The sequence below is a fragment of the Tachypleus tridentatus genome, chromosome 7, assembly GCF_004210375.1.
Source record: "Tachypleus tridentatus isolate NWPU-2018 chromosome 7, ASM421037v1, whole genome shotgun sequence".
NCBI lineage: Eukaryota > Metazoa > Arthropoda > Merostomata > Xiphosura > Limulidae > Tachypleus > Tachypleus tridentatus.
In genome coordinates, this window is record NC_134831.1 from 68,749,841 (window position 1) to 68,772,395 (window position 22,555).

General features: G+C 34.4%; 1 pseudogene across 2 annotated transcripts in view; it reads left to right on the forward strand.

Moving 5' to 3' along the window:
- Positions 1-9,377, forward strand: part of LOC143255899 (chondroitin sulfate N-acetylgalactosaminyltransferase 2 pseudogene) — a 42,876-nt pseudogene extending 33,499 nt beyond the window's left edge. For both annotated transcript variants that reach the window (XR_013030912.1, XR_013030913.1), the window contains one exon: positions 5,286-9,377. The product of XR_013030912.1 is annotated as a chondroitin sulfate N-acetylgalactosaminyltransferase 2 pseudogene, transcript variant X1 (transcript). The remainder of the gene's footprint in view (positions 1-5,285) is intronic.
- Positions 9,378-22,555: the final 13,178 nt, after the last annotated feature.

The window sequence follows — 22,555 nt, forward strand, 5'->3', positions numbered from 1 at the left end:
TAAGGGTATCATACGTATGCTTTATTTGTATACTGACTGCTCCCTATAAAACTATGATTTGATGTTAAGGAAAAAGTATTATTTGGTTGTTAAACGAACAAGTGCATATTATATCTTTCCAAAAGATACTTTAGGCTATTTTAACTTCAGTTAAAACTGCTAGAAAATGTAGTTTTCAGTGGATCAAGGTGCAAGATTTCCCATAATATAAGCTAATATATCTTTATTAATAGAATATAAACACATTTTTAATGTTACGAAGAGAAATATTGCCTAACAGGAGAATAAGGATGGGTTTTTAATATGATTAAAAAATAAAGGTTTCCTGGAAGAATTTCGAAACTATATCCTAGCCATATACAGAAAGCCTCATTTAATACACAAACAATACGAGGTATTATTTTGATGTAAAAATCTTCAAACCTTTATTAAACTAATGTTTGTTTAGAAATAGTACAACATCTTAAAATGATAGGTTATAAATCTATATAGAAACTAAATTAAAGGGTGTTTGTTGTGTTGTAAATCGAGTTTCCGCTAAGTAATAAAACTTTCGATGTTACGTGAAGAATGTTCAGAATTTTTAAAAAAATCCGTTGAAAGCATGTAGGCTGGTGAGATTGATTTTATTTTCCAGAAAACGATAGCGTTTACTGCCTTACTTCGAAAAATAATGTAATTTGTGAGGTTGAGTTGACGCGTTACATACATCTATAGACAATCAAAAGTTATGTATTTATCTCGGACGAGTCTCCGATTTATTATATTACTTACGTTACATATGACGATTTTAAATAGCTGGAAATTTTAATATGAATTTAGAAATTAATTGAATGTTGAAATGTATCAAATTTATAATATTTGTCAATAAGATTGATACACAAAATTTTATTTCTTAACACCAGTATTTTTCAATATACATTTTATAACGTTATTACAAACACTGATTAAAATACAAACATTTTGAAAACTTACAAACAGTACTGAGTCTTCTATCTGGTCTGAAACTGAATACTTTGGTAGACGGTTCACGAGGCGCAAATTATTTTTATGTTCAAAAACATATACATTTTACTTGATAGGAAAGTTAGCTGAGTTTTTCCCGACGAAAATGTCTGATGCCTAATTTCTAATTTATAATGTAGAAATACTAACGCCTCAAGCTAATTCATTGAAGTTTATAATGTTAGAAATCTATAAACGTTTCTAGTCAAATATATAATTTTATGATTAATAAGCGTTTGTCATAATTATTGCTTTCAAGGCTTATAGTATACTGACTGTAGCGACCCCACAACATGAAACTGTTTTCCCGCGTGTTGATTTCTACATTTTAAGGCGACGTTCTCGAAAGTTAACTTGACAACAGTACTGACAATCACTAGTATTTTACATTCATACATTTGTACATTGTTGATTCTTACTCTCGAGAATATTCCACAAATTTAGAGAACGGGTGGCTTTCTCAATACACACGTGCATTTCTAAATATACATTAAAGTAAAACGAACATAGATAGTAAAATATATAATATTAATAACTACATATAACTTACACTTACGTAAAACGTGAATTACTTAAAGTAAAACGTGGAATTTTAAATTACCAAGTACATAAACCACCATGGTTACGAACAGTCATTTCAAAATCCTATTAAAGTTATCTTTTTAACATGAATAAAAATTTTACTTCTGGTTAGGAACTTAATAACAGATCTCAAAGAGGTCATCCATACCATCTTTATAAGCTAGAAGCAAGGGTAGTTTATGGTAAATATTGTTCTAGGTTCATAAGAAAGACTTACTAGTTTCAGTAAGTTAAGATTACCGGATTATTCTGTGATTTCCCTTCTTTCTTTAATCTACAGGTTTAGTTTAGCTGAAAAACAGATGTATTAAAAAGAATTTTGTATATAAATATATATTCACTGCGGAATAATACTACGTATATTGCTTTCAAAGCTTGAAATATTGTGTGAAAGAAATATTCAAACTTTCTATAAAAATTCATGGCATGTTCCAGTCGCAACTCAAAGGTTATGACTGAATTTGTCTGTGGTAAAAAAACAAAATTTGGGGATATCCTATCTATCAGACAACATCCAAAAACCAGATGAGAAACCAATTATCAGTCGTGGAAAATTAATTAAGGATGGATGCAGAGTTGAGGCTTTTACCCACAATTTATCAACTCTTACTACCTTTCACTGTCTGCAGCCAATTGTGGGAAGGCAATTACCGTTCAAGAGAAACATTAAAGTAAAGAAAAATAAAGCCACCATTAAAATATTTCTACTGAATGTTATCTACCATCTTAAAGTTCTAAAAATTCATGAAGTAAAATAATAACCACCTTAAATATTCTATTATGAAATACTCCTAATACTCCCAGTATTGGCCCTTTTCTGAGAATGTCATATTTTATACAAAATGTCAGAATAACGAACTCTATACTATATCTTAAAAACTATAAAACCTACTTTAAGTACCGGATTTATACATGTCCATCGAAATGTTAACCGCAAACTACTGGTGGCTGAATTACAGGATATTTTTCTACTAATTATAAGCTTCTTACTAGTAAATCTAAGTTTTAATAATTCATACAAATGTGGGTGTGAAATTATTTCCTAACTGAGTAGTTTAGCCTAAAAAACATACAAGGTCCAGTGTCTTCCCTGTTCCTTCTTAACAAATAATGGAGAAATAATTGTAATAAGATAAATACTTTTCACAACCTTCTTTTCTTTGCATATTAAAGTAAATCCTGCATTATAGAAGTATGTGTGTTTGTCAACTAAGCTGTTCAAATCCTCCTTATTAGGGTTTAAATAGTACAACATTGTAAAAACCATACTACCACGAACTCATCGCTACAGTTGAGCTTAATAGCCTTTTAAAATTAAACTTACACGTGCAAGCAGATACAATATTTTGGTCATGCTCAATTTTAATCAGTCTCCCAAACAACACTTATTGTTGGTTCATCAATGGCTTTTTCCAGTAGTTACTAGCGGGGGTTTGTGTTATCGAATCCTGATCAAAGTATGAGGTTCTAAAAATTATCACATTTTATATACAGGAAAACTAAAAAGGAGATCTACTAATACGAGTTCAGGACCACTAAAATTATTATAAACATCTACTAATACGAGTTCAGGACCACTAAAATTATTATAAACATCTACTAATACGAGTTCAGGACCACTAAAATTATTATAAACATCTACTAATACGAGTTTAGGACCACTAAAATTATTATAAACATCTACTAATACGGGTTCAGGGCCACTAAAAATATCATAAGCATCTACATTTCCAGTTTGCCCCTGAAGAAGAAAGGTCTACCTTTCGAAATCGCTGGGGTTATAAGGTTTTTATCATTGTATGTCAAGACTTCTTAAACCTACGAGTTTTTCTGACACCATGACTAAGCATCTACTTAGATGGGTTAAGAACCACTAAAAGTATTTATTAGATTTTTTATCGGTATCACCAAAAGAAGTATCTATGATCATAACTGTTTTAAAGACAATAAAATATTTATATACCACAGAAAGAACATTTATAAATCGCGGACTAGCTGTAAAGCACGGTAATTATGAAATCACTATTTACAAAACACAACTAAAACTACTAATGGTTTCATTTTCATGAAGAAACAAATTAAGTAATATGGCTGTTTTAACGGTAGAGAATGCTCTAAGCAAATTTCTTGATTACTTGATGAAACTTTGTAGAATGAACGGTGTCATGAATACTCTGCCTAAACAATCTATCAAAGAATTCTTTATTACTTGTTCCCGGTGGTTTAGAGGAAAGATTTACGGCTTATAACTTTAAAACTCGAGATTCAATTCCAACAGAACACATTGCAGAAAGCACATTACTATTCTATTTTTTTTCTCCAACTGAGTTTTCTACTTTTATCTTAAATTTTTCCAATTAAGTGATTGAGGCTATATTATTAATCGAGACAGGGCTTAGTTATTCCCTTCCATATATTATTAATCTAGACAGGGTTTAGTTATTCCCTTCCCTATATTATTAATCTAGACAGGGCTTAGTTATTCCCTTCCCTATATTATTAATCTAGACAGGGCTTAGTTATTCCCTTCCCTATATTATTAATCTAGACAGGGCTTAGTTATTCCCTTCCATATATTATTAATCTAGACAGGGTTTAGTTATTCCCTTCCCTATATTATTAATCTAGACAGGGCTTAGTTATTCCCTTCCCAAGGTTTTCGTTTGGATCGATGAAATTTTGAAATAATTATTTAGAATCTTTTGATCAAAAATAAGTTAGTTTTTGCGATTTAAAGATTTGTTAAGTAAATATGGTTACATTTTCCTTTTCAAACTGTTTCCACTAAATCATATAAAAGTTATGAAAATTTGCACTTTTATGTATTTTCCAAGAAATAGAAGTTTGTTTTATAGAATTTTACGCAGTGTTTGGAAGCGCCAGAATTCCTATTATTACATAAAGAAATATTCAAGATATTTAAATATATGTATTTTTAAATATAGCTTACGCAATTTAAAAAAATGGCGAAAAGAACAAAATATTTGTTTAAGGTTTACACGTTTTGTGAACGACTCGTTGCTTAGCTACAATAACAACCGTTATGATTTATTCATTAAAGTTTAAATTTCTTATTCTGATTAAATAACGTCATTCCTAAATTTTGGTCCCAATATACTTCTTGAGGCGCTAAAAGGATCTGCAGCAAAGTGTTTGTATCCTAGAAATGTAAGGTGGATGTGCGAGTTTTATCATTTTTGCCTGCCACTCAAGCATGCACTTTCATTAAACACGTGCTTTTGAACCTCAAGGCATCAGCCGGATCGATATTTGGAAAGTAGAAGCTAAGAAAATGCGAAGCGCGAATACCAAACAACTCTACTCTCAAACACCCGCTGCGTATAACCACGATCGCGCGAAAAGAGTGTAAAACTATTTTAATCACTTAATGGAGTTTTCTCGTGAGATCTCAGTAAGCAAACTTTATAATGTAAAAATGCAACGATAGGAAATACTGCGCTTTTGTCCTTATTTTTCTAAATATTCCATTGTTTTATTTATTTTTGTTTTTTTCCTAGTGCATTTAAATTAATCGTAAGATGTATATAATTAAATATTTTCAGGAAAAACATTTGTGTAGGAATTCTTACAATGATTTATACCTTTCATTAGCATTTTAAATTTTATAAAAGTATTCTAACAACTGATGCTTAAGTTGGTGCTGAATATTACAATAAAACTATGTGCTTTATTTTCAGATTCAATGGTATTCCTTCATCTTGAACAACTTTTCTACTAAAGACGTGAACAAAAATTGAAGTGATGGCGTTAAATATTTTAGAAAGAGAGAAGAAAAACGTTCTAAATCATGTCGAATCATTCACTTTACTTTTATATCGTGAAACGTATCAACATCATTCATGATGAGAATGTTGAAAAGGATTCTGCTGCTTCTGTTTGGTTTGTCCTTAGCATCCTTGGTGTTTATCAGTCGATGTGGATTGAAACTGGAAGAGGAGTTTGATGCAGCAGAAAATATAGGTTTGATACCTTCTCAAGAATCTGGAATGGGTTTCTCGGGTCAGTACCTAGATTTGTTACGCCAACAGAAGGAAGATCATGAACGAGAGATAGGAGAACTGCAGAAAAAAATCCAAGATCTCCAAAGGAAATTGGCTGAATTTGAAGGCGGTGTAAACCCAGTTATTGTGATTAGCAAGTCAACCAAAGATCCTAATATTCAAGAAAAACGATGCGTCGATTACATTCAAAAGCAGCTGAACAATGCTGAACTTAAGTATGGCATTCCATTGAATAACGAATACGAAGTTGTTCCATTTAATCATTTTACTTTTAGCCGAGTTTATCCAGTGGAATTGGGGCTAGGTAAGCGCGTTGTGGAGAAGCCGATAGGGTCCAGGAGGAAAGATCTGTTGGAAATATTTGTCCGTTCTTTAGAGAATATAAACAAGGAACGACGTGGGAAAGATCGCTCCACGGTGGATGATTTTGTAGAGGGTATGTTCATGAATGAACCTACCACTGGTTCGCAGTACGAGCTGTATTTCAAGGAGAAAAATAGCACCCGTTCCTATCGCAAAGTCACGTTGATGCGTCCATTTGGTCCAGTGCAGATGATTTCAAAAGAATTGATCCACACCTCCAAAGAGATGGTCAACTTGATATTACCATTGTCGGGAAGAATCGATACGTTTCGTAGTTTTATGGAGAAGTTTGTGAAGGTAGGAATACAGTTAGACAAGCGAGTTTTTTTAACTGTTGTTTACTTCGGAGACGCTGGTCTTCAAGACGTGAGGATAATTCTCACCAAAGTATCACGGGAGAATCACTTTCGAAATATCAAATTACTAACTTTAAATGAAACATTTTCTAGAGGCAAAGGGCTTCAAGTAGGGGCACATTACTGGAACCGAGATGACGTCATTCTATTCATGTGTGATGTAGATGTTGTTTTTTCGGATAAGTTTCTAGAACGTTGTAGACTTAACACATCTCCAGGTAAAAAGGTTTATTATCCAATTGTCTTTAGCTTGTATAATCCTAATATTGTCTATTCCTTGCAAGGCAAAGATATTCCTCCGGAAAATGACCAGTTAGTAATCTCACGTGATACGGGATTTTGGCGAGACTTTGGCTTTGGAATGACGTGTCAATATCGAAGTGATTTCATAAATATTAAAGGCTTCGACGAAGAGATAATTGGTTGGGGTGGTGAAGACGTCATGCTCTACCGGAAGTATGTCAGAAGTTCTTTGACTGTGATCCGCGCAACTGATCCGGGAATTTTTCACATCTGGCACGAAAAATCTTGTGATCCAAATCTTGCAGTGGAACAGTACAGGGCATGTTTACGATCTCGTGCTCTTAATGAGGCATCTCACGCTCAGCTAGGTCTCTTAGCGTTCCAAGAAGAGCTTAAGCGTCACCAACTGAAGAAGAAAGCTAAACATCCTCCTCGAACCTCTGATAGTTCCGAATATTCACATGCGGAAATAAACAAGAAAAATGAAATTGAAAACAATTACTAAAGCTGTATCAAAGTGACGTTCATTGAAACCCAGGTTTATTTCTTTTCATTCTTGCATTTATGAATGATTTAAATAATGTCAAACTCTACTGATCTGAAATATATGTTATTGTTTGTTTTGTTTTTCATAAACTGGTTCGGAGAATATTTTATTTTAAACAAAGTAAAAAAAATCTTCACGATAATTCTTGTTGGTCTTTAAAACGGCAGTATTTCAAACCAATTGATTCTTATTAAAAAAAACAACAATATCGCATTCTTTTTTGAAATTACCTGTATTTATTTTTAACTTTGAAATAAATTATAAGATTACAATATATTTACTTTTTAAGTATTTAATTTCTTTTGAATGTAATGGCGTTTTAATATTATTCTCGTTTGCCCGAAACCATTATATTTGAACTGCAAATAAAATGAATTATCACACGTGTTGTGAAGAAAATGAATTCGATCAAACTAAAATTACGAAACGTAGAAAAATATTAAAGTGTAGACGCCAGAGAGAGAAGCATTAAGGTGAAATCTAGTCTTCCATTTGTAAATGTAAATGTGTAGTTTGTAGTCAATGTTGTAGAAATATACAACCTTTTCTTCAATAATTCGTAAAGTGTGTTTTTGAAGACTCTATAATTTATGTTTTAAAGTCACTTTAGACTGTTTTTGCATAATTCTAGCATTGAAATTCGATTTTCTATCTATCGTCTTGTTACATCCTTGTGATATAATAGGCAGATGTTAACAAATAGCTAACAAAAATCCTAATTAGGAAAATCTGATATTTATTGGTTTAATATTCTGGAGGCCTAAAGAAGGCATGCGTGCGAATGGAGTTTAAACCGAACAGCACATGTTTTTGTTCCAGGCAGTGGTTATTTATTTAGTGACAAATGAAACCTATTGTTCTAACATACTGAAACTTTAAACAAAGCCCTATATATTCTATGTTTAGAGATTATAGATGAAGTATTTATATTTTTGTAAATGTGATACATTCCTTATTTTTCATTTTTTAGAAATAGCATAGTAGTTAAGCCTTCTTTGAAGAATATAATTGTTGTACAAAAGAAGGCAGAAGAAAAAATTACTTTACGTAATGATGTATTTTTTAAATAATAAAAATCAACATTTTATTTTAAGCAAAATCTGAATAATAATCGATTAAGTGAATTTTAGGTATCAGTTTAAACTGTTTATTTTACTGGATGTTCTGATAAAGTTTTATCATTATTTTATTTTTAACTCTGTATGCCTGCCATCTGTTTATGAGTGTGTGTGTGTATATATATTTATCGTAGTTTTTTTAAGATGCCTAAAAATGTACAATTTGTAATACAAATTTATTATAAGTACATACCTTTATTTGATGCCTGTTTTAAGACCAAATTAAAACATCAAGGACAATTTGGTATCGGATTGTTTCAGTTGTTTGTCACATACGCTGGAGTTTCCCCTTGATTTGCTGTAACCTCTGTTACTAGCTAGACCTTCTTGATAAATGGTAAATCGTTTCAAAGAAAAAATCTTTAGTTGATTAGATGGAGCTTTATAAAATCAACGTTAAGTCACACGTTAATATTTCATTCCCGGCAAATCTAAAACTAGTTACATTTGTTTATTGTATGCTACTTTATCAAAGTTTATATTTCAGTTAATGGTGTTCCTTTAAAAGAAACGTTTATTTTTTCGTTCTTTTCAAACTTCTTACGTATATGATTAAGTTTATAATAAAGATTATTTTTTAACATAAAAAAATACAACATTGGCCTTTTTGTTTACGGTTCTGGCGTTTCATAATCTTTTTTTATTATTTATAGGTTCATCAATTTTGGCAAATAACGTACTTTCTAATTACAAATAGTACTTAATCATCAGTTGTTAGTATTTAATTTATTCAATATGAGCTATTAATTATGACACTTTGCGTCAGGGGTAATTTTAAGATCTTAACAAACATATGGTTATAACGTGCTTTTAGTCAATAGTGAAATTTTGTTATATATGTTACAAATCTGAAATTATAGATTCAGCGATTACATCAATGAAACAGTATACAACAGTTTTTGTGGTTTCAGATGTCTCGTCTGTGGTATAGAAGGACATTTCGAGTGTCTTCTGTTACCTTGTATGAAATCGAGCAGAAGTTACTCTAAGTGTCATATTGTACCCAAACATTAGAAGATGAATCTCGCAACATGTCGACATTAGTCTAACTTTATTTACACCAAACAAAGCTCTTGTCACTGTACGTTATATGTATGTGTTGAAAATTAAAATAGAAAAATAAACTGATCGTTTTATTATTGTATTTCTGAACTGTATGAAGTTCCAAAGTGTCTCTTCTAGACAACATAATAGTGATAATATAACCATATTAGAACAATTCAAGAAGCGTAAATACCTCTATATAAAATAAATGCATTCTGTATGTTCGTTTTTAAGTTATTTGGTGTTTACAACCTGAAAGTACCATATGCAACTCGTGGACTATACTGCCAGGTCAAAGACCCTAAGTCTCAGGCATAGCCGTTCTTAGTTTTCAACTCTCGAGCAGATGAAGGAAAACCAGCAAATAATACCCACCGCCTTATGGCAACTCTTAAGACGGGATTGGATGTGACTGGATAGCCCTCCTGCGGTTATAAGCATGAAAGCATTCAACAACATACAATGGGCTACAAGCTTAGACCCTTCCTATTTGCAACCCTGTCAGGCTAAACACTATCCCACGCATGGTCCTTAAAGAATATTAATCAAAAACTGCACAAGTAAACGGTACATTAATACCCATGGAGCTGTCTATGAATCCAAGTTCGCTAACTGCTTGTGTAATTCCTGTATATATTTTTTCCTCCTCAATTCTATATAATCAACTTTATTTTCATCGTATTTTGAAGAATCTTTACGAAACTATGAATATTATAACTGACACAGTAGTAACAGCTGCCCTACAACAATTCCCAAAGAAATGTTACTATGTTTCAACATTCCAGTAAATTTTATTTCACCCTTGTAAATTCAAGGAAAATACTAAAAATAATAATAAATACAAATAAAGACACAAGTCTAAATTCACTTTAAACAATTATTTTAATGTTTGGATTATAAATAAATAAAAAAGTAATATATTTTAATAATTACGGAATAAAATTTTTATCCAAAAATGAAGCACCTTTTGTTTTGATTATAACCAATAGATTTCTTTGTGGGTGCTTTGTGACAGTGGTGTGTCCGGTATTGTCTTTATTATCTCAAATACTTCGAAAGTCGCTTAGAAGAAAAATTGTTCTTAACCCAATTGTCGTCCGCAGAAATTTTTCCGGGTACGGGCAAAGTAGTGAAAAATTGTGAATTGAATAATAAAAAGAAAGTCTTGTACATCTGTTGAACGAAAAAACAATTATGTTTCTCATTTTCCAGGGGGTATGTACCCCGTCTCTCTCTGCGAACAACTATGCTTAACTATCTAGATAAGCAAGGCATCTATAGTCCTAAAATAAGAAGAGTATGCCCCACTAGTGGCAGAGTGGTATGTCAGCGGACTTAAACGATAGAAGCCGGATTTCGATACCTGTGATGGGCAGAGCACAGATAAACCTCTGTGCTTAACTAAGAACAAACAAAATATGAAGCATATCATTTACCAGTATGTTCAAGAAACATGAAGGCACATTTTATTGGTAATGTGTGTGAATTATTAGCTTTATTACATCAAATGAGGTAAAATATTATGAAGATGTTTATGCACCAATGAAATATAACTCAAAACGTTTACAAGTTCCATGTAAAGTGTGCGAGCGCAATATTTTTACCTCATTCACGTCAAATTCCTTTGAATTTATTTAATATGTTCCTTCAGGCTTAAAGTATTACGAAAGCATCTCGAAAATTTCAGGCTTAATACACATTTGGAATATTTATTAACGGAAGATCAAAACCTAATAAACTAGCGTATTTACGAAGACAAACACCAGCGAGACACTGAAGTACTATACGTTGAAATAATCGCTTTTAAAATTATACTTTACCTACTAAAGATCTCATGAAACAATAGTTTGCTTATTTTAAACATTATCAGAGACTAGCAGAAACGTCTGTTGTACTGTTATTACCAATCGTAGCATTACATGAAAAACAAAATGAGAAAAAACGAACATTTTCAAAGAAATAATTTTTTGTGGAAAGGAATGCATGGGAAAATGCTCAGATTATGCTCTTTGGTCATATGCAATTTATGTATCGAAAACATTCAATGTACAGACCTCAAAATATTCATAACTTTTGATAATATAAATTGCAAAGTTTTATAAATTGAAAGCGGTGCTTTTATTGAAAAAAAAGTTTTTTAAGAACCCCATTTTCTCATTACTACATTTAACAATTACAACAATAAAGATCTAATCAAACCCTCCCATATAATTCTAATGAAATCACACTCTTTTTGATTTAAAGAAATGGTTGTTGCACGTGCCACAGTTATTTTTCTAATTGTCTGAATCTTAAATATCCAAAGTGTGAAATTTTTAAGAATTTTTTTTTCTGGTGCCATTTAATAAATGGTGTAGGAGTTTTAGTTACCTACATAGATAGTGATATACACACTGCGTCCATTATAGTAAGATTAGTAAAGAACTAAATATATTTAGAGTCGGGCCTGGCATGGCCAGGTGGTTAGAGCGCTCTACTCGTAATCTGAGGGTCGTGGGTTCGACTCCTTGTCACACCAAATATGCTAACCCTTTCAACCGTGTGGACATTATAATTTTACGATCAATCCCACTTTTCGTTGGCCAAGAGTAGCTCAAAGGTTGACGGTGGGTAGTGATGACTAGCTGCCCTTCCTCTAGTTTTATACTGCTAAATTAGGGACGGCTAGCACATGTAGCCCTCGTGTAGTTTTACGCGAAATTCAAATACTTCTAAGAAATTAAACACCCACATATCTCAAAATCAACGAAACATCAAAAAATACAACCACAGATTTACATGAATGGAGAGCTTCTCCAGAGTGCTATATCTACAAAATTTTTAGGATTAGCATATAATTCTAAACTTACCTGGACAAAACATGTAAATAGCATAAAAGCTAAAACTATGCTAGGAGTCTAACTGGTAACAATTATGGAACAACACCTGAAAACATCCTTAAAATATACAAAACATATATAAGACCAGTAGTAGACTATGCAGCTCCTGCATGGACTAATGTAAGTAAAAAACAACTGCAAACCAAACTACAATCGTTACAGAATACATTAATTACAACAGCATACAGAGTACCAAAAACCACTTCCTCAAAGTTCGTGCACAAATACACAAACAATACCACATTGACTTCTATATAGTACAATAAAATATTCCGATAAAAATTGGAGAAAACATGAGCTGTTATGCGAACTAGACGGATATTGCATATATAATGAAGAAAGTCCTAAACACCTCTCCCTTATACATTATAACTTATACATTAGGTCATTAAGCTAAAATTAAGTATTAAAAAATAATAATTATAATAAAAAAGCAATATAAAAATAAATATAAACAAAAAATACTAGTGCTAAAATAAAACAGGCTACCTATGTTCTAGACTTAAAAAATCTGATAGTATAATATACATGGACATTGCCCAGAAAAGGGTCTGAATTATGATAATCACTCTTGTCATCATGTATTTGCTTTAAATATATTAATAAGTCCACTCTAACAATGAAAAGAAAGAAAGAAGAGATCTAGTGTACCTGACCCTCTTGGGTATACAAATTTATATACCCAAACACTAAGAGTAAGAGAGAGAGCGAACCCAAATATCTTTTGTTTTGCGTAAAAACAATCGATAACCACACTTTAACACTAAGCTCTATGTCATCAGTTCCTACAGACTAGAAACACATACCAAAAGCAAACAACATGAACAATTAAGTGTTCGTAAATATTGCAGTCCTCATACATTGTTTCTCTTTTATATTAAACACCCTGAACTGTCCAAATATCTAAATAAAATTTAAAACCCCTCACTAGAAATGAGACTCGTTACTGACCTTGTTAATGAGTCCTCTGCTGGGACACCTGTAAGTCTACTGATTTACACCGCTAAGATTTGAGGTTTGATTCCTTTTGGTGGACACAGCAGCTAGCAGGACGTGGCTTCGATATGAAAAAGACGAATATTAATAAATAATTTGGCAAATTTCCAAAAAAATCACGTTATTCGCCATGAAAAAAATCCTTTGTCCTGCGGGCATTGTGGATTGCAGCGTTGTCCTGCTGAAAGATCTAGTCATTTACACACAAGCAAGGGCCTTCAGTCATTAAAGATTCTCTCTACATACCAATGTAGCCAGCTGCTGTTTGACGCCCCTGTATAACTGAAGCTCCATTGTTCCATAGAAGAAGAAGCACCCCAGATCATGATGGTACCTCCTCCACTGTGTCGTGTAGAAAATGTCTCCGATGGGATATCCTTATCGTGCCAGTAACGTTGGAAGCCAACTGGACCATCCAGGTTAAATTGTTTCTCATCAGAAAACAAAATCTTCGTCCACTTTTCTACGTCCCATGTTCGGTGCTTCTCAGCAAAGTTTAACCGAGCTGTTTCGTGGTGCGGTAGAAGGTGTGGCCTTTGAAGACGTTAACGGTTTTAAAGCCTTTCTTGCGTAGATGCCGTCTTATTGTCCTTGAGTTTCATTCTGCGTCCGTAAGTGCCTTAACTTGGTTCGACGATGAGTTGGTGTCTTGCCGGACAACCTTCGAATCCTCCTGCTCAACGCCGGCGAAATTTTCTTGGGCCAACCACGTGAAATTTTACTTCGCCCAATCTCATCAGCAATGGCACGTTGAGAGAGACCTTGCTTTTGCAGTTCGACAATTCTGCCACGTTCAAACTCTGTCAACTTTTGAGCCTTTGCCACGTTTTTACCCAATGTAACACAGGAGATGTCAGTGGGAGATGTTGACAACGCTAATGCTTGAACACAAGTAACTAAATTTCGTTACGTGTTTACCGATTAACGCTTCGTTTCAGTATGGCTAATTTCATAGTGTTCACATTTTCCCTACTAAATGCTAAAGAAGGTTTTATTTTTATTTTCCCTTTTCTTATTTTCATCTTTCGAAGCTCTACTCAAATAAGTGGTTGAGTCTAAAAACGCAAAATGCAATCTTTTTTATGATCATTGGCCTTAAGATATTGGCCAGCAGTGCATTACGCAAATAATACATCTTTCGATACGTATCTTCTCTAAGCGCTTCCGTAATACAGAAAAAGAAAGAAACTCTATTAATTTCTAAAATTTTCCAATCCCATAGTTCAGCTTTTTTGTTTTTTAAAGACAGTTTTATTTTTTGTGTTTTTTTAATGCACGCAAAGCTGTTTTGTTTGTTTTTTGCACAAAGCTACTCGAGGGCTATCTGTGCTAGCCGTCCCTAATTTAGCAGTGTAAGACTAGAGGGAAGGCAGCTAGTCATCACCACCCACCGCCAACTCTTGGGCTACTCTTTTACCAACGAATAGTGGGATTGACCGTCACATTATAACGCCCCCACGGCTGGGAGGGCGAGCATGTTTGGCGCGACTCGGGCGCGAACCCGCGACCCTCAGATTACGAAGCGCACGCCTTAACGCGCTAGGCCATGCACGCAAAGCTACACGAGGACAATCTGCGTTAGCCGTCCCTAATTTGGCAGTGTAATACTAGAGGGAAGGCAGCTAGTAATCATCACCCACCGCCAACTCTTGGGCTATTCTTTTACGAACGAATAGCGGGATTAACCGTCACATTATAACGCCCCACGGCTGAAAGGGCCAACGTGTTTGGTGCGACTGGAATTCGAACCCGCGATCCTCAGAACGTAATAACTTTTTTGTTTGTGTGTTTGTTTGTTTTTTGGAATTTCGCACAAAGCTACTCGAGGGCTATCTGTGCTAGCCGTCCCTAATTTAGCAGTGTAAGACCAGAGGGAAGGCATCTAGTCATCACCACCCACCGCCAACTCTTGGGCTACTCTTTTACCAACGAATAGTGGGATTGACCGTCACATTATAACGCCCCCACGGCTGGGAGGGCGAGCATGTTTAGCGCGACGCGGGCGCGAACCCGCGACCCTCGGATTACGAGACGTAATAACCACCTGGCCAGCAATATCAAGATAATATGAAAACGTACTTTTCGGATATCACAAGTAATATCAATATTATCTGTCACAAGTCTAGCTGAACTAATACTATTTTGTATGTATTGTTTACGTTTATTATACACATCATTTCTGAAAGCTTTCATCAGTTTGACTAGTTAAAATGGATTTGCGATTTTATTAAAAAAAAACGTTTTAGCGGCTGTTACCTAAGTTTTAAAACAAATTAAATATATCCTGTTATTAACTGTCAAACTATGGTATTGGTGCCTTCCACCTTAAACTGCATTTTGTGAGGCACGTGGACCAAACAATCAGATCAGACTTTTACCGTCAAGGTTCAGGCACGGTCATCCGTGATGGAACTTTTGACCAAAGGAACAATAACCAGTCAGTAATATTTGTCACCTATTTTGTGACTTCCTTAATAAAATAGTATAATTCAGTGTCTTACATATAATTTACAATAGTTGAAAGTATAGAGATGTTCAATGGCATATCACGACTCGAAGGGTAGATCTTTAGATCCGCAGCTTACTAAACCACGCTTAGACTATAGTATTGGAACACTTTATAAGTGTTTAGAAGAAAAATCATACGTTATTGGTAATCTTACGGGAGTTGTTTTATTTCCCTTTTAGTAATGATTATGCTTCAAAGTCTAGGTTTCTTTTTTCCCCACTAGGATTTTGCCCCAACTAATCTGTTCTGGTAATATAAAATATCTGTAATCTATAAATAAAAGTAGTTGAACGCCTAAAACAGTAGGAGCTGGGCTTTCCTAGTGCTTTGACCTATGTCCAGTCTCATTAACTGACAGAAGAAAAACCCCAAACGGTCGACCATGTTAAAATCCTATATTTTTTATATCGGTAAATTGTACGCTTCGGTAGTCTATCTCATGCAAATTTAGATCTGTATGAAATGTAAATCCTGGTTCCCAATTTTTGTTTTAAAATTTACAAACAATAAACCTTAAAGAAACTCGTCGTTAACGCTACTGCAGGTGTTAGTTTTCCTCTGATAAATTATTTATGAGAAAAACATTTGCTCAGAAAACTTTCACACAGAATTATCTCAATACGAAAGCATTTGTTTTGGAATTTCGCACAAAGCTACTCGAGGGCTATCTGTGCTAGCCGTCCCTAATTTAGCAGTGTAAGACTAGAGGGAAGGCAGCTAGTCATCACCACCCACCGCCAACTCTTGGGCTACTCTTTTACCAACGAATAGTGGGATTGACCGTCACATTATACACCCCCACGGCTGGGAGGGCGAGCATGTTTAGCGCGACGCAAGCAGTTCGAAGTTGAAATCCTTTGATTAATTATTATAATGAAGTATAGAAGGAAAAATCTCGACAAAATATTTTAAACAAAAATATAGAGTGAAATTACCCGCTTCCTGGTGGTGACTCAGCCCCAAGTCTGAGGGCTGATAACGCTAAAAGTCGGGCTATGGATAAAGCAAAGATACGTTCATTGTGTAACTTGATGCTTAAGAACAAATAAATAAATAATGGATAAATTTTATGCGAGGTTTTGGTTGGTTTGCTAACATCTTTATGCATTATTGGTCAAGTGTTTAAGGCACGTAACTCGCAATCTGAGGGGTGCGGGTTTGAATCCCTGTCCCACCAAACATGTTTGTACTTTCAGCCGTGGGAGTGTTAGAACATTACGGTCAGTCCCACTATTCGCTGGCGGCGTGTGGTGAGAACTACCTGCCATTCCTCTAGTCCTTCGCTGTTACATTAGGGACGGCTAGCGTAGATAGCCCTCGTGCAGTTTTGCGCGAAATTCAAAGACCGAACCACATTTGTGTGTTAGGCCCGGCAAGGCCAAGTGTGTTAAGGCGTTCGACTGGTAATCCGAGGGTCGCTGGTTCGAATCCCGGTCGCACCAAACATGCTCGCCCTCCCAGCCGTGGGGGCGTATAATGTGACGGTCAATCCCACTATTCGTTGGTAAAATAGTAACCCAAGAGTTGATGGTGTGTGCTGATGATTATCTGTCTTCCTTCTAGTCTTACACTGTTAAATTAGGGACGGCTAGCACAGATAGCCCTCGAGTAGCTTTGCGCGAAATTCAAAACAAACAAACAATATTTGTGTGTTAATAATAAAGCTACCCTGGCGACTCAGCTCTGAAAACTTGAGTTCCCTTCTCGTGGAAAAAACAGCACCTTCAAACGTGTAGTTTTGCGTTATAAAAAAAAAAGTTAACAAACAACTAATAATGATGTAATAAATAAAGAAAAGTAGTTTACTTTTACCAAAATGTTTATTAACATGTTTTCTATTTCCCTAAATATAATTATTATTCCAGTAGCCATAAACCCTAAAAAAATCACTGAGAGTTTGCCTTAATACAAAAATCACCCTTCGGCAGATGATATGATAAACAGAAGTTTTGCACACGATTTTTAACAGTCAACCGAAAATTTTACCATGGTAACCGTATGAATGATATCACCAAATAGACAAAGAAAATAGGGAATCGGCTGCTTCAGTAATTTATACATGATACTCCTAGCGAGAGGTGTAAATGAAACTTTATAAAAATAGGAATTATAACAAATAGGGCAAAAAGGAAAATTATGCTATTGCATTGAGATTATTTTTATTTACAAAAAAAAGGAAGGCAATTTAATATTTACCTTTAAAATATCTTTATTTGTTAATTGTAATTCAAAACCACCCCAATCATATAAACTGCATGAAGCTCCATTACAGACAGTCAGTGTTATCAGCTCTGGTAAGTGAATAAAATATAACACTATTTTAAACTCGTGCTTTCCTTTGTTCTTGGCTTTGATATAACTGCCTAATATAAGTGTGAAACTATTTCCTTCCATAGTTCTTCTTATCGAGGTGTGAAAAACTTAGTTGTTAACTTTATACCGGAAAATTGTATATCTCCTTTTTTGTTGTTTATTTGATTGAAACAAAACAACATGAAACGTTTTGTGTATATTTTTTTCAAAACTAAAATCACAGAAAGTTTCGTTTAGTATCAGTACGAAATTGCTCGAAGCTGCAAGCTTCAACTGGTCGTGGTTTAGGTTTTGGTTTCGTTTCGACAAACAAAGAACAGAAAAGTTTGTTCAACTTTAAAAGAAGTCAAAGATCGGCAAAATCTGCTATGAACACGCACAAAGGAAAATTTAATTTTTATTTTTGCGTGACACTTTAACCTTCTACAATAAACACACTTCATTTCCTGTATATACCTAGGTGTTTTTTTCTCGCTCACGATCTGTCGTGAAAAGTTCTAACAGACTGCATCCTACGTCGTAACTTTAGTAGCTTATCAAATCAGACCTCGAGTGATTAAACTTCAACTATTTAGCTGCTTATTTCAATTGAATGTAAACTTTTCATACCTAAGAAACAACGACGAATGAAAACAAACTATTCTAATGAAAATATCACTTAATTAAACTACTCAGTGATATTTTAAATAAATACAAGGTTGCATGCAATCTCAGCTGTACCAAACAAAGGTATCGAACTCTAATATATGACGTTATGAAGTAAGTTTAAAGAGTTTTTGCTTATATTTCTTCATAATTTCTAATTAACTGACAAGCACTACATTAACAATATATATGCAATATGTGAAAACAAATAAAGACGGTTAGAATATGCACGAGTTGTTTAATTGCATTTAAAATACAAATGTATTAAACGTGTTCCAAAGGTTAGATATTCTGGAAATAAAATTGCCTATAGATGGCAATCCAGTTTAGATAAAGTTTACTACACGTGGGAGTAGCCATTATGCGATATCCATTTTAAGGAAAAGTCATACCACTTTTGATATAACTCGCAAGTTTTCATGTTCATAACTAATTCACGTTTTAAGTGAAAAGGAATTCTTACTATATCTTTATCAACCACTTTGCAAGCTTTTGTTATATATCTCAGTGCCTTTGATTAATTAACGAAGAAAATAACCTCTGGAAGTCTCCGTCTCTGCAGGCGGGGTCTTTAACACAGTGCTATCATGTTTCCCGGTGATGTTTTTCTCTGATGGGTATCATTTTCGTGCGATTTCTGTTCCCTTCTTCCACATATGTCATCACAAAAAGCAATTTTGAAGCCCTTTATTCTGTATAAATATATTCGGTTCTTCCAATTTTCCAAGCAAAACAAAAGTAATAAGATTACTTGATCCGTCCTAAGGGGCGCGTTGCCTCAGAAGCCTTCCAGCCGTTACCATGGCAACATGTCAAAAGACTAAGAATACTGTACCTTTCGAGTGGAAATGATAAGAACGACATGGTGTTATCTTATTGGCTCAGGAAGATTCATTCGGCACGCGCTCTTGCGCGCTTTCAAGAAGATTTCATGTGCAAGTTGGTTTACTGGAACTTATTATAACACACCAGTAACAATACAGATCTTAGTTGTGTAGGAAGGGTGATAGAATTGAAACACTGTAAGTTATAGTTACATTGTAACCAGAATGCTGACACCAGAAACTTTGTAGGTTATAGTAATATGGTGACCAGAACACTGTTGATACCAGAAACTCTGTAGGTTATAGTTACAGGGTAACCAGGATACTGACACCAGAAACACTGTAGATTATAGTAATATGGTTACCACAATACTGTTAATACCAAAAACACTGTAGGTCATAGTTACATGGTAACTAGGATACTGACACCAGAAACTTTGTAGGTTTTGGTAATATTGTAACCAGAATATTGTTAATACCAAAATCTCTGTCGATTATAGGAATATGGTAACGAGAATACTGTTGACACCAGAAACATTGTAGGTTATAGTTACATGGTAAGCAAAATATTGACATCAAAAACTTTATAGGTTATAGCAGTGTGGTAACCAGAATATTGTTGATACCAGAAACTCTGTAGGTTATAGTAATATGGTAACTGGAGTATTGTTAATATCAAAATATCTGTATATTATAGTAATATAGTAACGAGAATACTGTTGATACAAGAAATTCTGTAGATTATAATAATATGGGAACCGTATTACTGTTGATACCAAAACACACTGTAGGTTATAGTTATATGGTAACCAGGGTACTGTTAATATCAGAATATTGTAGGTTATTGTTGAGTTGTAATGAGAATAATCTTGATATCAGAATCAGTATCTATCGACAAACCAATCTGTGAACTAATTTATGTTACTTTTAGTGACTCAGCCTTTGTTTATATGCACATTCAACAACATCTAATGACAAACCAATCTATGAACTAATTTATGTCATTCTTAGTGATTCACCTTTGTTTATTTGCAGATTCAACAATATCTAATAACAAACCAATCTATGAACTAACTTGTATCATTCTTAGTAATTCCCCTTTGTTTCTTATCGGTATTTCAACATCTATCGACAAACCAATCTGTGAACTGTCTTATGTCACTCTTAGTGACTCAGTCTTTGTTTCTTAGCGGATTTCAACAATATCTATCAAACAAACAATCTGTGTGAACTAATTTCACTCTTTGTAATCCATGAAATAATCTGAAGGGCTACAGTGCAAGAGTTTGGAACTCGAGCATTCGATGGTCACAGCCCAAATTGTTCATTTTGCACCTTAGCATATAAACAAGCAAGACCAAATCCATAGTGTTTAATAATTATCTTTGTAACGAGAATATATAACATATACACTTTTGTTACTACATAACACTCGAATGTATTATGCATATTTGAAAAACAGTTACGACTTCAACCTGATAGATATCAAACTTACTAAACACATATTTTCTTTTGGCTATTATTTTATTGTCAAACCGTTCACAGCATACCTTCTTAGAAATTAATATAAAACGTACAAATCAACTGATAAAAGAAGTGAGTAATATACGTGCACGTGCATGTACACTGCTGACCAAAATCTTAAGACCTATGAACATAAAGAAAAATATGCATTTTGCGTTGTTAGACTCAACTACTTATTTGAGTAGAGCTTCGAAAGATGAAAATAAGAAAAGGGGAAATAAAAATAAAAAAACGTTTTAGCACTTAATAGGGAAAATGTGAACACTATGAAATTAGCCTAAATACTAGCTGGTCAAAAGTTTAAGACCATACAAAAAAAAAGTCCTAAACAGGGTAGGAAATGCCCAACAAGAGTTCTCAGTAGTGAGTTGCATGGCCGTCATTGAGAATAACTTCAAACATTCGCTTTAGCATGGTTGATATAAGCGTTTGCAGAAGACTGGCTGGAATGTTATTCCCAGTGGTAAAGATGGCTTTATGGAGATCATGCACTGTTTGAAACTGACGTCAATTTCTATAGACTTTCCTTGCCATCCACCCCCAAACAGTTTCAATTGGGTTCAATTCGGGCGAACACGCTAGTTGGTCCAAAAGAATCGCGTTATTCGCCATGAAAAAGTCCTTTGTCCTGCGGGCATAGTGAATTGCAGCGTTGTCCTGCTGAAAAATCTGGTCATTTACACACAAGCAAGGGCCTTCATTAAGGATCCTCTCTCCAACATACCAATGTAGCCAGCTGCTGTTTGACGCCCCTGTATAACTGAAGTTCCATTGTTCCATAGAAGGAGAAAGCACCCCAGATCATGATGGAACCTTCTCCACTGTGTCGTGTAGAAAATGTCTCCGGTGGGATATCCTTAACGTGTCAGTAACGTTGAAAGCCAACTGGACCATACAGGTTAATTTTTTCTCATCAGAAAACAAAATCTTCGTCCACTTTTCTACGTCCCATGTTTGGTGCTTCTCAGCAAAGTTTAATCGAGTTGTTTTGTGGTGTGGAAGAAGGTGTGGCCTTTGAAGACGTTAACGGTTTTTAAAACCTTTCTCTCGTAGATGCCGTCTTAACGTTCTTGAGTTTCATTCTGCGTCCGTAAGGGCCTTAACCTGGTTCGGCGATCGGCTGGTATCTTGCCGAACAACCTGTCGAATCCTCCTGCTCAACGCCGGCAAAATTTTCTTGGGCCAACCACTTGAAATTTTACTTCGCCCAATCTCACCAGCAATGGCACGTTGAGAGAGACCTTGCTTTTGCAGTTCCACAATTCCTGCCACGTTCAAACTCTGTCAACTTTTGAGCCTTTACCATGTTTTTACCCAATGTAACACAGGAGATGTCAGTGGGAGATGTTGACAACGCTAATGCTTGAACACAAATGACTAAATTTCGTTACGTGTTTACCGATTAACGCTTCGTTTCAGTATGGTCTTAAACTTTTGACCAGCTAGTATTTCGGCTAATTTCATAGTGTTCACATTTTCCCTATTAAATGCTAGAAAAGTTTTTTTTATTTTTCGTTTCTCCTGTCTTATTTTCATCTTTCGAAGCTATACTAAAATAAGTGGTTGTGTCTAACAACGCAAAATG